The sequence below is a fragment of the Apodemus sylvaticus genome, chromosome 23 (assembly GCF_947179515.1).
Source record: "Apodemus sylvaticus chromosome 23, mApoSyl1.1, whole genome shotgun sequence".
In the NCBI taxonomy this organism is placed as follows: Eukaryota; Metazoa; Chordata; class Mammalia; order Rodentia; family Muridae; genus Apodemus; species Apodemus sylvaticus.
Window position 1 is genome coordinate 37,547,552 of NC_067494.1, and position 15,963 is coordinate 37,563,514.

Below are 15,963 nucleotides of genomic sequence, written 5' to 3' on the forward strand. Positions count from 1 at the left end.
CATCTTGGGCTGCCATCTTGGTGATGCCTGGTGTGATTGATTGGCTTTTTTTTTTTTTTTTTTTTTTACAGACTGTAGACCTGTGAGCAAGTCACCATTGTTGGAACATGTAGTATAGGGCCCTGGAGAGGACAGTTCCTCAGCACATACTTCTTGAATTAAATTTAATGTAACCAACAAGTGTCCCCAAGGTAGCCACTGACACTGCAGTGTGCTGACTTTGGCATCCTTGAATTTTATCTCTGGAGACATGAACCATTGTGGGAGTCCCAAGGCTGGTTCATTCTAAATGGAAGCTAAGTTGGCTGATGGGACCACAGCCCAGGGAATACAGTGGACCAAATGGATGCAGCTTAATTCCGCCTCTGGGTGTTGATTTCTTTCTTGCTTTGTAGGAATCATCCAGTATGTGGATAGATAGGACAGGCAATGGAAGCTTGTTATTTTCATTGTAATGAGTCAACTCTTTGTCACGAGTGGCAGCTTTTTCTAACATTGTACAGTCCATTGGGTGACTGTTTGGTTTTCCTTTTCTGAGCTCAGAATCTGATTGCCCTTGTCCTTTGCCTAGGAATAGTGTGCTAGTGATAATGAGAGAGAGACACATACACAGGGATAGAGACAGACACAGAGACACAGAGACAGAGAGACAGGCAGAGAGACAGAAAGAGAGAAGGAAGGAGATAGAGATACACACACACACACACACACACAGAGAGAGAGAGAGAGAGAGAGAGAGAGAGAGAGAGAGAGAGAGAAGTCAGAAAGATGATCACAGAAGCCATATAGCTTGCCATAATGTAGTCTTACCCAATGCCTGGAAATGACCTCCCAGTACCTCATATCAATGTCTCTTGAAGTTCTAAAGAGCAATGAGACTGATTGGCTAAGTCAGCTATCTAGGAGTGGCGATCTTGGATGGGTTTAGTCAGATACAGCTATCCTGAGTCACGTGATGGGAGTTAATGGAGACCAGAGTCTCATTTCTCACTTCCAGGCCTGGAAAATTTCCCATGAACTGCATTGTTTGACTCCTCACAGTGAGCCCCGTGAATTGATAAGCTACCGAGCTGATAACAGGCCAGGGCAGAGGTTCTCAACCTGTGGGTCACAACCCCTCTGGCAAACCTCTATCTTCAAAAATCTTCACATTCCGATTCGTAACAGTAGCAACATTACAGTATGACGCATCGCCGAAAATAATTGTATGGCAGGGGTGGGGTCACCACAACATGGGGAACAATATTTTAGGGGCGCAGCGTTAGGAAGGCTGAGAAGCATTAGGGGGGAAGCGATCCTAGGAACTTTAAAACATATTCTTCAAGGTGGTGCTAAACACAGTGGGTAGAATTTGAAGAGGGTGTGAGTTCCAGAGAGCATTGCTTGTCAGTTAGAGCTGCAGGGCTGGAGAATATGATACCATTCACGAGGTCTTGGGTTTAATCTTCAAGACCAGGAAGGAAAGTGCTAAGCTACTTGGGCTAGGGTGAGAAGATGTATTTTAAGGGCAGTTGGGTTGTGACCACATCTTTGTCTTCTTTAGAAGGCTCCCACTGCCCACTGTTGATATTTAAGCTAAGTGCCTGTGTTGTAAGAAGTACTTCGTCTACTTCGCCACCTCCCCTATCTCTAAGGTATCATTTAAATGTACTTTTCACTTGGCGATGTAGCCGATGGTCCAGGTCATAGGTAGCTTCTAGGAAGGGCATGGGAAGAGCATTTTAAGTACTGTTTAAAAAAAGGAGCTAACAACTTTTCATCTCAAAAGAACTCAAGGAAGAAAAATGTAGGATGTATTTGTATTAAGTAGAAGTGATGTCATGGAGCTAAGCAGGCCACTCTGGGGCTCTTGGGCATCCTGGATTTCACACTGAAAAGGGTATAAGGAGCACTGATTAATGGCTGTGCTCAAATGTGGTGCCAGGGTACAGGGACAAGCACACCCTTTGTCTCGCTGAAAAGCACAATTGTGACTTTAATTTTTTTTCAAGCCTTATTTTTAATGATAGTTCTTAAATGCTTTAACCTCCTTTCTATCCCATCATCCATCAGAGGGAGTAGAAAAGAGAGGATACAGGGGCAGTGGACCCTGCATCCTGTTTAGAAAGGTTCTTTGGAGCAACTGCCTTCTCTGTTGTCTGGAAATTGGCATTTGGGTTCATAGGTTAGCAGGCAGCAGCAGCAGCAAGATCCACTCACAGGGGAGTGGGTTGACTCTTAAGGGAGTATGTCTCTGAATCTGCCTAATAGTAGTGTGCGTAGGCTGCCAAGTTTCTATTCAAGATGCAGACTTATATCCTAGTTTCTTGACTAGTAATCTGGTCTTTTCAGTTCCTGGTCTTAGGAGCTATGAATTATAAGGGAAGAGTCCATCCTTGGTGAGCTTCATACCTGTGGTGGTGTGATACATATGGCCTTCAAAGACTCGTGTGTTTGAATGTTTGGCCACCACGGGGAGTGACACTATTAGGAGATATAGCCTTGTTGGAGGAAGTGCATCGCTGTGGAGGTGGGCTTTGAGGTCTCCTACACTCAAGTTATGCCCATTGTGGGACACAGTCTGCTGCTTTTAGATCAAGATTCAGAACTCTCAGCTCCTTCTCCAGCACCGTGTCTGCCTGGATGCTGCCGTGCTTCTTACCATGCTGATAATGGACCAAATATCGGAACCCGTAAGCCAGCTCTAATAAAATGCGTTTCTTTATAAGAGTTGTCTTGGTCATGGTGTCCCTTCAATGCAATAAAACCATAGTAATAATAGCAATAAAACCTAAAGTAAGACAATACCTGATTATTTCTAGTAAGCAGCAGCACCTTGAGTTTCATAGACTCAATAGACAGAGTCTGTGTTAAAATCTATAGTTGTACGATGATGTCATATCTAACCTGTTGCAAATCCCCCCTCCCCACTCCCCACTCCCCCGTACTGTAGAGAGAACATCCATATGCTGAAGGCAGGTCTTGGTCCAGCTTGATGAGGGACAGTTTGTTCATATGACACTGGGGAAGGTAGGAAAGGCAGTGAAGAGGATGGTGGTTCATGGCAGAGTGTTCTTGGTGACAGCTAATGATCCCAATTGGAACCAGGCTGACGTTCAGTTCATGTGGGAGGTCTCACGGGCCTGTTCTCCATCTCTAAGATGTACAGGCGTGGTATCCCTGTGATCAACCCCTCCCCCCTTCATTTTAGTCCAGGGATATGACAACTTCCCCTCATTTTTAAACTTCAGTTGTGGGGATATGCTGGGGAAGCAGGCTGTTTTGAGATAAAATTCTGTTGGATTGTTAATGACCTGATGGGTAAGTTTTTCTATTTAGTCATGCATTGCTTATTGCTTTAAGGACCCTGTATAAGCACCTGAGATAGACACTCCGAAGACAGAGAGGAACTCTTCACGTTCAAAGCCATTAAAAATTTAGTAAGGGAAACCTTTGTAGCACACATTTGTAGTCTCAGTATTTGTGAGGTGGATGTGGGAGGGGCGAGAAGGTCAAATCTGGTCTTAGCTGTACAGTGAGTTCAGGGCCAGCCTGTGGTACACGAAACCCAGTCTTAAATAAAAACCAAACAAAATAAAAATGTATATGTCTAGACACGTATGTTATTCCCTGAGGGTCAGAGAACACTGCAGAAAGTAGGCCAGGAAGAACATAGGAGCTGGAGGACAGGGAAAGAGGCTTCAGAATATTGTCTTCTAAGTAGGAAGTGGACAGGGAAACTATGCACTCACAGTGGCTGTACACTGGGTTAACAGTGGGGCCTTCTATCAGTCAGCTATGGGGGAGAGTAGTGACCCATGTGACCCTGTCACATACTGTTGATCTGTTGACAACTGATAGAATCTGGGAGATGGGTTGGTGTGGGAAGGAGCACAGTATTCAACTGTATAGCTACTGGTGAGCCCAGTAGGATCTGATGGTTACTTCCAAACCTGGAATCACATAAATGACTCTAATTAAAACCTGTGGGATACTACATAAAAAAAACCAGTAAATAAGTAAAAGGAGTGTACGTATATGAAATGATGAAAGAACAACATTCATTTAAAAGGTCTAATTAAGAGGAAACAGAAAAGGGGGGAAATAACCACAGGGCGTTTGACTACATGGGACTGTTAAGTGGACTGGGGAGCATTAACCCTATAAGGGGAAAGGAGGTATGTGGCAAGGCTTCACGCAAGAGGCGCCACTTGAGCTGGTGTTGATGGGTAATGGGGTTCTCCTGAGAGGCATTTCTAGGGAACACAAAGTATGCATAAATACACGTGGAATAAAAAATAAACTTATGTTCCTACGAAGGCACACAACATTGTCACATCACATACTGAGACACAATGTCATTGTCACTACATAGTGTAGAATGTGACAAATCATGTCTTAAATAGTGTTTGTGTTAGTAAAATAGCTGTCCATCAAGCCCATTGTGAAATAGAATAATTCTTCAGGTATGAGGCTATTCAGTATGTTCTATTTGGATGCACTCCAGAGAAGTTCAATTCAGTTTTCTATTACCAGCTGATCACACCTTTGATTCGCCTGAGTTGATATCAAAGTGAATTGTGTTATTTTGTCAATATGAGATTTATTCTATGTGGCAGGCCATCTTGACTGGTAGACCATATGACTAAATGTTTTCTTGGAGCCATTTATGTCTTTTGTTTTGTTTGTTTGTTTTATTTATTTATTTTTTGGACAGTTTTGGCCATCTCTTGTGGTTTTATTATCTGTAGAGTAGAAGGAATGGGTGGGTTTTATATTTGTGTAAACTGGGCATGCCTCTAATCTCAGCTCTTGGGAGCAGAGACAGGAGGATCTCTGAGACTTCAAGGCTAGTGTGGTCTATGTATCAAGCTCCAGACCAGCCAGGGCTGTCTTAAAACAAGCAAAATAAGCAACTGAATATGTGTTTACATTTGTTTATTGTTTGTATGTGTGTGTGTGGATGGGGATATCAGAGGACAACCTGTGGGAGTCAGTTCTATCTTTATTGTGAGGTGCCTGGGGACAGAACTCAGGTTATCAGGCCTGGTAACAAGTGCTTTTGTTTGCTAGCTTGAAGGGCTTTTGTTTTTTGTTTGTTTGTTTGTTTTTGTTAGTTTGGTTTTGAGACAAGATCTCATTCTGTAGGCAGACAGGGCTTTGACTTCGAGTATCCCTCCTACCTCAGTCTTCCAGTGTTAGGATTATGGATATGAACCACCGTACTCGGCTTAGGATGTTTCTAGAAGGACCATACCAGTTGTGCTATCCTGGGTCATCAAGCTAAAGCTGTTATCCCCATGAGGACCCATCTCACTATCTAGCTGTGTCCTTATAGAATGTACCAGGATAATCAAGTATCTGCCAATGGTGACTGTTTCCAGTGAAAGACTGTCGACCCCATTCTTGCTTAGAACATTTTGCTTGTTCTAACCACCTAACCAAGAACTTCCATGCTTTCTCACATCCAATACTTACACTAAGGGATAGAACTTGTGTCCTATAGGTGAGAAAACTAGAGGCCAGACACACGCTGACCTCAGAAGTTTATGGAAGCAGTGTCTGTATGGCAGAGTTGGCCTATAGGCTCCATAACCAGCCTCCAGGGTCCACGGCTAGTGTTCTGTCAAAGATGGAGAGTCTCCAGTGCATCCACAGTACCTAATGTGGCCCATGCTGGGCCTTTAAGTCTACAGTTCAGAACTCCAGAATCTGAGCATCATTGTTAGCATTCAGAAACTATTGGTGGAATCTATATAACTATTCCAAGAGCCGAAAAGCTCTGCGATCTAAACTGTGGTTCTGAGAATTTGGGATAGTCCTCTGCCTACTGTGTGTGTCAGAGGTTCTATCAGGCTTTGGCCTAAGTCAAGTGTCTCAATGGACAAGATCCAAGGTGGGAGAGCCGCTCACCTCTGGAACTGGAGCCTAGCCTAGGCAATATGACAAGGCCCCAGCTGTAAACAAAAAAGAAACAGACAAAAAATGGCAACCCCCCCCCCACTCTCCGCAGGCTGTTTCATGGTGAGTGTGGGGAGTCGTTTCTGGTGTGATGATTAATAGGCCATGAGGACATCTCTGGGGAGCATGCCAAACATAGGTTTTACTTTCTGTAATCTGAGAGGACCTAGATACTGCCTATTTGCCAGGATTAAAACCCTAATCTTTCACCATTCCTCCATGCACCACACATGCAGGTTCTGCTTTGTAATCCTTGATAACTCTTTGAGACGTGCTGGCCTTACTAGAGTCCTGGTTAGACACTCTGCCCACAAGATCTTCTCTCTACCTTGGGCTCACTCCGCCATTTCCCGTTCTTCTATTTCAAAGTGGTCCCTTGTCGCTGTCTGTCTGTCTGATGATCTGTCTGTCTGCCTGGCATGCCTCTCTCTAGGGTATTTTCCTAACTTCACCCTCTGTTTTGATGACTTCTCTCTGTTTGAATGAAGCTCAGTGTGACCACAGACATTGTTGTATGCTCTAAGTGCAGCTACTGGAGTACTTAGGAGCCTGATCACCCTAGGCTCACCATGCCCGTCTGGTCTTTCCCATTATCCTTTGATTGCCTGTTATCTGCCTTTTATCACCTATGTCTGGTTACCTCATTTTGTCTACCTGCCTATCTATTTATGCCTCGTTTTTCCTCCCTCTCCTGCTTACCTATCATCTTCTTTTCATCCCTTGCCTATCTATCTGTCCATGGTCACTGGGTCCCTCTCATCGATAGAAAGTTATGGGATGGACTAGTAAACCTCCCTCTCTAGTTAGGACTGGGAAAGACCCTCAGATTTTCTTTATAGTTAATCATTTAACCCTGCACACATTTCTTCATAGATTTTTTTTTCTATCAAGTCTGTGATATAGCATAATGCTGAGATGTTAACTTTTAACCATAAAACTCCAGTCGTGAAAACCTGTTTCTCACTACTTCTGTCTCTTTGATATCGTTTGCAGGGCTGAGTGACTGACAGATACCTCTTCAGCCAGCTCCTTGTGGATGAATGAATAAGTATTATCTACACACTGCTCCCTACTTAAGGGTAAGTTTGAGACACTGTGTCTCCCAGGCTGTGAAAGTCTTTGTCAGTCTGGTCTCCTTGCTGAATGACCATATTCCTGTTTGGCTGTGGAGTGTGTGGGGACGGGGGGGGGGGGGGGGGGGAGGGCAGTGGATTCCTCAGTGCTGATACAGAGGATCTGGCAGGCATGGGCTCCAGTCTGAGTAAATTGTCACAAAGACACTTGGCTGGATGATCTGCTCCTGTGGAAATCTGGCCGGTCCCTCTCTAGGACTCTGGATGGAGGAGAAGGAGCCATGAGCAGTGTCTTGGATGTTAGACACTGATTGGCATGTGTTCGGGCCCCTCCCCCACACCTGAGCACATCTAGAAAGCACAGATTCTGGCTGGAGTGGCAGGGTCAGGTAAGCCCCAAGCGCTGGCCATAAAGAACCCACCAAGGTGTGATAAGACTCCCATTGTGTGGTTTAGGCTCTGTCCTCCTCATCTTCCCCAGTAGATGTGTTGCTGGAAGGGCCGGTACTCGAGGCAGTGTGTGGGAAAGAGGCTGCTGGGAAGCTGGGAGGGTCGGTCTGCAGCCCAGGCTGCTTGGCAGACTGGCACTCGCCAACCAAACCTCCAGCAATGCATTGCATTGCACAAAATGAGCTCTCAGCTCCTGGATCCACCTCCAGGGGGTCCAGAAGCCACCCAATCCAATGATCTCGTGGCTTCCAGTTCTGTCACCCTATTTTAATTTTCTGTTGAATGCTGGGCCCACCCTGATAGGTGCTCTGCTTGTTCGTCCGTTCATGGATTGGTGTATTAACATCTTGTCTTCATTGGAGCTAGAGGTTCTGTCTAGTTCATTGCTGCCTGGTTCTGGAGCCTGTATTTATGCATGGTGCCTGACCTGCATTCATGTGTGTGTGTGTTGTGATGTAACCATGTGTCTCCATGTGGGTCAGAGGTCAACCTCAGGAGTTGTCCATTTTAGTTTTTATTGAGACCTTGGCTTGGTTTTGCTGACCTAGCTAGGCTCAAATCCAAGCAACCTCCATGTTTTCACCTCTGGGGTCCAGCTCTGGGATTATAGGGTGTACCACACCTGATTTTTTTTTTTCTTCACACAAACTCTGGGGGTTGAACTGTGCTGTGGAATACCGTCCTCTGAACACAGTCGACATTGTCCTCATCAGAACAACTGTGCCACCAAGACCCCCTAAGCCCAGCTTTATTAGCTGTTGACCTTCCCTTACAGAAGTAAGGAGTGGGGAGGGGGGAGGGTCACTGAGCCTTCACCTGAGACTCCTGCCATCCCCCTAGCCCTGCACCTCCTGGCCGTTTGTATGGAATGCTGTCCTAATTTCATATGACTCTGGAGTCATAGGAACTCTGGAAATGTTAGGTTTTGCAGCCTGTGGAAGATTAATTGAAGCGAGGGGACTCCATCAATTTAGTTCTGGATAAGTCACCATCCATTTTGGGGCCAGGTTTTTGGGTGGTATTGCTGCTTTTTTTTTTTTTTTTTTTTTTTTTTTGCAGGGGGAGGGAGGAGTCATCCATGTTTCTGTGAGAAATCCCTCACATATGTTCTATAAGTAAGCCATAAACTCATTCTCCAAGGTGCAGTTTTCTGGACTCTACTTTGGTGGGAAAGGGTTCTCACACTTACTGGCAAGGTCTATGTCAGGCTGGAGTTTCTAGGGAAACACTGTGTGTGTGTGTGTGTGTTGTACATATATATGTATCCTACATATAGGATACATATCCTTGATATCAACCATCTTCTTTGGTCATTCTCTGCCTTACATACTGAGGCAGCGCCTTTCACTTGAATATATAGAGTGACAAGATTTGGCTAGTCGAGTTAGCCAACTTGCTCTAGGGATTCCCCCCAGCTCTGTCTTCTGTGTGGTAGGATTACAGGCAGCTGCTACGCCTTCCTGGTTTTTATGTAGGTGCTGGGATTTGAACTTTGATCCTTTCATTTTGGGGCAAGTGTTTTTTCTCACTGAGCCATATCCACACCCCCCCCCCACACACTTCCATTTATAGCTATTCAGTCACCAGCTGGGTTTAAAAACAATCTTACCCCAAGTTTGGCTAGCTTCTTCTTTTCTTTTCCTTAAAATCTCACAGCTCGATGGAAGGGGTGTGTTAAATTTCCATGTGTGTGGACCCCAGGAGTGGCTTTTGTAGTAGACCCCAATTCCACCTGGACACAGCCCTTGACAGGAGCCAAAATTGGACTGAAGTCTTGGGAATCTGCTCAGGACCTCCTGAGCTCTAGGGAGAGCAGTCCTTGCGTTTGCTTCTTTGTTTTATTTGACAGGCATGCAGCTTCTGGCTTAGGCGTTGATGGTTAATGTCGACCCGGAGTCACATTGATTAGTAAGAGTTTTAGAATGCTCAGCCCACTGGAAGCTATTCTCAGCTGCTTTTATTTTATTTTATTTATTTTTAACAGTAGAGTGTGCTAAGAGGCACCCTCTGCTCAATTCCTTGAAACAAAAGAGAACAGCCCATCTGTGCAGGCGATGGAGGAGGGCCCAAATTAAAAGGAAGGTTGGGCTTTATAGGTCACCGTATTTATCTCCTCACAAAATTAGACTCACTGACTCTAGCTCGCACTCAGTAGGAGCCTTGTAGCCTGAGTAGTCTCAATTCAATCTAAAAAAAAAAAAATCCCTACTAAGATGACTGCTAGGCTCTGGTCCTAGCCTACTCAACTGTAGGTTGAAGGGTTTTGTGGCTGGGTTGGTGTCCCAGTCCCTCCACTTGAGGCCATGGCTGGTTCAGGCTCCATGTTCCCCATTACTAGATGTCTTTGCTAGGGATGCTCTTGTAGATTCTATGGAGTTTCCATTACACTAGGTTTCCACCTTGCCCCAGAAATGCTCCCCAATTCCAGTCTTTTCTCCCTTCCTTCCCCTGCCACTCCATCCCGTCTGTTCTCAACCCTAACTGTCCCCAGTCCACCCACAAAAATCTACTTTTCCAGGCTGGAGAGATGGCTCATCGGTTAAGAGCACTGACTGCTCTTCTGAAGGTCGTGAGTTCAAATCCTAGCAACCACATGATGGCTCGCAACCATCTGTAAAGAGATCTGAGGTCCTCTTCTGGGGTGTCTGAAGACAGCTACAGTGGGCGAGCGAGCAGGCGGGGCTGGAGCAAGAAGAAAAAGGTGTCTGAAGACATCTATAGTGTATTTACATATAATAAATAAATATTTTTTTAAAAAAAAATTATTTCCCCTTCCCAAGGAGATCCGTGCCCTTAAGACTCGAAAGACTTCATCTAGCAATTGACAGGAGCAGATGCAGAGTCCCAGTACCAAACAGTAGGTGAGGTGAGCTTGGGATTTCTGCAGAGTTGGGGAGGGGAGGATTAGAGGAACCAGAGGGGTCAGGGACTCCCCATGAGAACAAGGCCATAATCAACTGACTGGGACTCATGGGAACACACAGAGATAGGGAAAATGTAGGGGTCTGACATAGGTCCTCTGCATATATGTCATGGCTGAATAGTGTGGGAACAGGACCGAGCATTTGGGGGGGGGGTGTGAGGAAACAGATCCCAGGAAATCTGACTCCAGAGACCAGCATTAGGGTACAGATCTGTTTATCACCCAGCCCATAAACCTATACACAGTGTTTGAACCGATCTCAAGCTCCTAAATCCTTGATCAATCATATCTCCACACACTGCACTCCAATGAAAGCCTTGACTAATGAGGTAACTCAGGAGGGGGAGGAAGGGGAAGTATAGTCACCTGTGAGGACTTCTGTGAAAATGGGGGAAACAGCCACCGCCCTGGCCTCAGTTCCTCATGGGTATACTGGCAGTCAATTTAGATCTCATGCCTTGGACCTCAGATCAGGACTCTCCCAGGAGTCTCGGGGGCCTGGGGTGCCTCCATCTCCCACCCACTTTTTTCCTTCACAAGGCTGACCTCCACATCCCCCACAGAATAGCTTGGTATTCTTGGGTTGAATCCTAACAGTGTGTGCATGCATGCACGTGCTTGTGTGTGTGTGTGTGTGTCTCGTGTCCCTTACTCTTTTGCCTACTGTGGGACCCCTTTCTTCCTACTGTGTTGCCTTTGCCCTACCTTGATCTGATGGTATGTGCCTGGTTTTATTGTAGCTCGTTATATGATGTTTGGTTGGTGTTCCTGTTCTTTTCTAAGGGGAGATGGGGATAGGGGTGTGGGGAAGTTGGATCTGGGGGAGAAGGGAGGTGGAGGGGACAGACTGGGGTGAGGAGAGAGAAGGAAGCTGTGGTCAGGACGTAATATATTAGAGAACTAAAAACCCACAATTATTAAACAAACAAAAAATAACAACAACAACAAAAAAGCCACAACACTAAACCAAACCAAACAAGCACACTGTGAGCTGACAGAGAGGCTGGACAAAGCACTTTAATTACATTTTACACTTAGATCCGGGCAGGGTAGGCTCACTTTCTGAGATGTCCAAGGATAGCCCTTTAAAATGTTGCAAACGGCATTCATGGCTATTGCTTACAGGACACAATGGCACGAGCATTTTTTCCTAAAAGATTTTTTTTTTAAACTCCGCCTAAAGTTTCTTTTTCTCTTAAACCCCGTGTATATTAGGTTTCTTTTTCAATAGCATGACTTTTGAAATATATATATTTCATGTCTTGCACAGTCATATCACCATTTACTTAGCAAGCACGTTTATAGCAAGCACCATTTACTTATAGCAAGCACATTAATTAAATGTAAATTGAATTTCAATATGGAGGTTGTTGGGACTGGGGAGATGGCTCAGTGGTTAAGAACGCTTGGGGCTCTTTCATAGAACCAGAGTTGTCCTGTGGCCACGCCGAGAAGCTCATACCTGCCTGGAATTCCAGCTCCAGGGGATCCGGTGCCCTCTTCTGGCTTCCGAAAACATCCACATGCAGGTGTGCATACAAGCAGGCAGGCGCACAATACATACACAGCAATAGCAAAACTTCAAAATGTAGGTCTTAGAACATTATCATTCATTATCATCGAAGTGCACTTAATTAGGATATATTGATTTATAGAAAAAAAATTCCTGGGAAGGAAGGGCTTATGAAGAATTGGTTTTAGATTTCAATTTTTGTCACATAATACTTGCTCATTCTTAGAAAAGCAACTAGTTGTTAAATTAATGAAAGTCTGGGACTACAAGATGTCACAGTGGGTAAAGGTGCCTTCCACCCAATCAGAATACCCAAGTCCCAGGGCTCCTCACACTGTGGAGAGAACCACTTTCATAAGTTTTCGTCTGATCTCCACACGTGTACTGTGGTTTGTACATGTACACATACATGCAATTGCATGCGCGCACACACACACACACACACACACACACACTCACTCTCTCTTGGAGGATTTTTAAAAAGTCAATGAGGTTTGCTTGTTATGTGGTGCAAGATATCACTTGAACTTGTAAATAAGACGACATTTGAATCTTATGAATATTCATGACATAAACCTCATTTCCATAATTATCAGCTCCTTAAGGCTTTTTTCCCCTCCCCTGCACATCTGAGATCTTTTAAACACTCAGAAAGTTTCTGTTTTGAAATTTAGATTTACTCTGGCTTTAAAGTGGCACATCATTTAAGTTTTTTCTTTGACTCAGAGATTTCGAAGTATTTTCATGTGTGTATGTGATCTTTTTGGTCCTTTATAGCTCTCCATTCCCCTCTTTTACCTCCTCTCCTCCTGGCGGACCCTTTCCTCTTCCTCTTCACAAAGAGCCGCTTTCTATTTTCATGACAGTTTTTTTTTTAATGTCTAGATTACACATATGAGAAAGCATGTGATGTTTTGTCTTTTGAAGTCTGGGCTAATTTCACTTGACATGGTGATTGCTAGTTCTATCCATGTTCCGGCAAATGACTTTATTTCATTCTTAAAACTGAACAAAATTCCACCGCGTGCAGATTCTGCGTTTTTGTTGTGTTGCTAGAGTCCTAATCTACCTTCATAGCTTGGCCATGAGAAGAGTTCTGCAACCATGGATGCTTTGGTCTCCCTCTTGAGTGCTGTCTGAGGTTCCTTTGGGTGCGTGCTGGGTTGGGGGACTGCTCGTGCTTTCTAAGTTTGCTTTTCTCTCAACAGGGATTAAGCTGCTTCTGGCAGAAAGACTGAGACCCGTGACATATGGTCTTCTTCCACACCACCACATTTGTTCCCTAATCATGTATTCGCGAACTTATTTACATATTATTTACATATTTACATACATATTGCATACCAGCAATGTTTAAAGCAAAGGTCTTTCTCATAATAAACGATCTTATCAATACTTAGCTATATGTGATTTACATTCATTTTTATGTGTATGAGTGTTTTGCCTGCATTTATGTGTGCACACTATGGGCATGCAATGCCTACAGAGACCAGACGAAGGCTTTAGATGCCCTGGAATTGTAGTTACAGACAGTTTCGAACCACCCTGTGTGTGGGGAATCAACCCCAAGGAAGAGCATCCAGTGTTCTTAACCACTGGGATAGCTCTCCTGCATCCAATTTACATTAGTAGGCAGATCTTGAGATAAATGGTTACATTTAATGCTTTTTAAAAAATATTTATTTATGTTTAATGTGAGTACACTGTTGCTGTCCTCAGACATACCAGAAGGGGGCACCAGACCCCATTACAGATGGTAGTGAGCCACCATGTGGTTGCTGGGAATTGAACTCAGGATCCCTGGAAGAACAACAGTCAGTGCTCTTAACTGCTGGGCCTTCTCTTCCAGCCCATGTTTAATGTTTTAAGTGATGCTTACAGAGCCCATCAGAGGCAAGTAAGTGGTGGGAGACAGGCTTGGAGGAATTAAGGCTTTTTTTTTTTTTTTTTTTTTAAACCACAGGGCAGGGTTGGAAGACCTGGAAGAGGGAGTGTCCTGGGTAAATTGGTTAGCTTCCTGGGTACCACAACTGTAGTGCAAGTTCTCTCGAGTCTCTGTGCTGGTTGGAAGCCTTTGTATTTGGTACAACCTGGTAGATTTAGATTCTTTTAGGTCTGCTGGGGAGAAAACCCCAGGCAATATTCCTGAAACCCTCTGGGTTCTTGCATGCAGAGGTTCTATAGATGCTCTTCTCAGTTCCCTATTGGTTCAGCCCATGTGGTCTGAAGGACTCGACAGACAGCACAGGAAGTACAAGAAGTATCCAGAACATTTTTTTTTTCTTTTGGTATAGTTTTTTAATGCCTGCGAGGGATTCATCTTCCCAATCTTGTTTGGATAAAGGCAGTTGATACTTTTAACTTTTGTTTATTATTGTAGGTTTTTCATTTCTTTAACTCCATGTTGATTAACAGTCGGCAGTAAGGGATACTTCCACTGAGCTGTGTGTGCAGTAATTGCGGTGTGTGCAGTAATTGCTGTGTGTAACCTTCCAAGTGTGGCTGATACAGAATTGAGTCTCTCGGATTCTAAGAATAGAGATTATTGATATTAGCTCATATTACTTTACAAGATTGCATTTTGACATCGAAGGATCGCGTTCAGTGTTCGAGTACTTACCACATGTGAGGCTATACTTTTCGTCACCAAAATTGTAAAAAAAATTAATTTTAGATTTTCTTGTCCTTTTAAAAGAATTACTTAGTAGATTTATTTTTGTTCTCATTTGTGGCAGGTGTTGCTGTTACTCAGCCCTGTTAATGATGAAGCATAGAGTTCAGAGAGAAGTAACATTAGTCAAGTGAATCATTGTCATTATCTTCACCATAATTTTATTTTTTTATTCTTCTTTGTGTGCTAGTAGTACATCTGTGTTGGCATAAATTATTTTGATTTTTGTACATGGCTGAATATCAGATCCAGTGCCTAGTGCATGCTAACAAACACTTATCACCAAGTCCTCAACATTTTAAAAAGATGATTATTTGACCATTTCACCCTTGTACGTATTATGTTCTGGTCGCACTTCGCACCGACACCCTCTCTTATTCCCACCCACACCCCTCTTCCGGCCACATCCAGATTCAGCTCAGATGTCTTTTTATTGTGGCTTTGCTTTTGCTCTGTGACTCACTGAGGCTGGTCAGAGGGCAACCTGGGTGGGCACGGCTGTGGAGCTGGCCATTAGAGTGTGGGTATCAGCAGTGAGGGCATCACAGAACACAGTGACTTCCTCTCCGCCAGCACCTCTCCATCGCCAGTAGCTCCTCTCAACAGTCTGTTTCCCATGATCCTCTTCTCTGTGGCTGGCTGTCGATGGGCCTAGTCTCACACAGATCCCCTGCAGGCACCTGAAGCCTTCCCACAGGGTCTGAGGGCTTACACCTGCCCTGGCCAGGCTTCTCGGCTGTCTTCTGTGTCATCATCTGACTTTTTGTCCTTCCTATCTGCTCTCCTGTGACCAGATTTCGATTTATCCTAGATCGTTTTATTATCTTACACCTTCCATCTCTTCCCCGATAAACCCCCACAAGCACGCCCTTGTGAACACGCGTGCTCCCGTGGCGCACAATATTCAGTCTTGATGACAGTCAGAGGGCAACTTTGGTTTAGTCTTGACGAGGCATTTGGGTAAAACAGTGTTTTCCATGGGCTGACACGTGTGAACACATACGCTGTTAATTTGCAATTTTTCTGAATATAACAACATCCAAAAAAACTATATAGTGATATCCCATCAACTTGTCACTTAAATTCTGTGATTGTTAGCATTTCTGTGGCGTTTGCTTTTAACTATATACCTTTGCATTATATGCTTCTGAAGTGAACACTTCCCGAGTAGCAATTTACATGTTTCTCAGGGATCGTTGCCAAGCAGTTTAATTTTAGACACCCGTTAGCACAGAAGCCCTGTTACACCATCTTGTGATGGAACTGTGAAAAGATGAAACCCGGCTTTCTGATTTAAGAATACTCTGGGTTTTGGAACTTTGAGATGGAGGCCTCCACTGAGAACATTTCACTGAAGCTTCCATGTCTAAGGAGCTTGAGACATACTGTCTTA

The 15,963-nt window shown here is 44.3% G+C and overlaps 1 protein-coding gene across 1 annotated transcript in view; it reads left to right on the forward strand.

Annotated features, from left to right (window-relative positions):
• Positions 1-15,963, forward strand: part of Tiam2 (TIAM Rac1 associated GEF 2) — a 206,307-nt gene that overhangs the window by 60,918 nt on the left and 129,426 nt on the right. Inside the window, exon 2 of the mRNA XM_052169691.1 lies at positions 6,934-7,019. The gene's annotated coding sequence lies outside the window, so the exon portion shown is untranslated. The remainder of the gene's footprint in view (positions 1-6,933; positions 7,020-15,963) is intronic.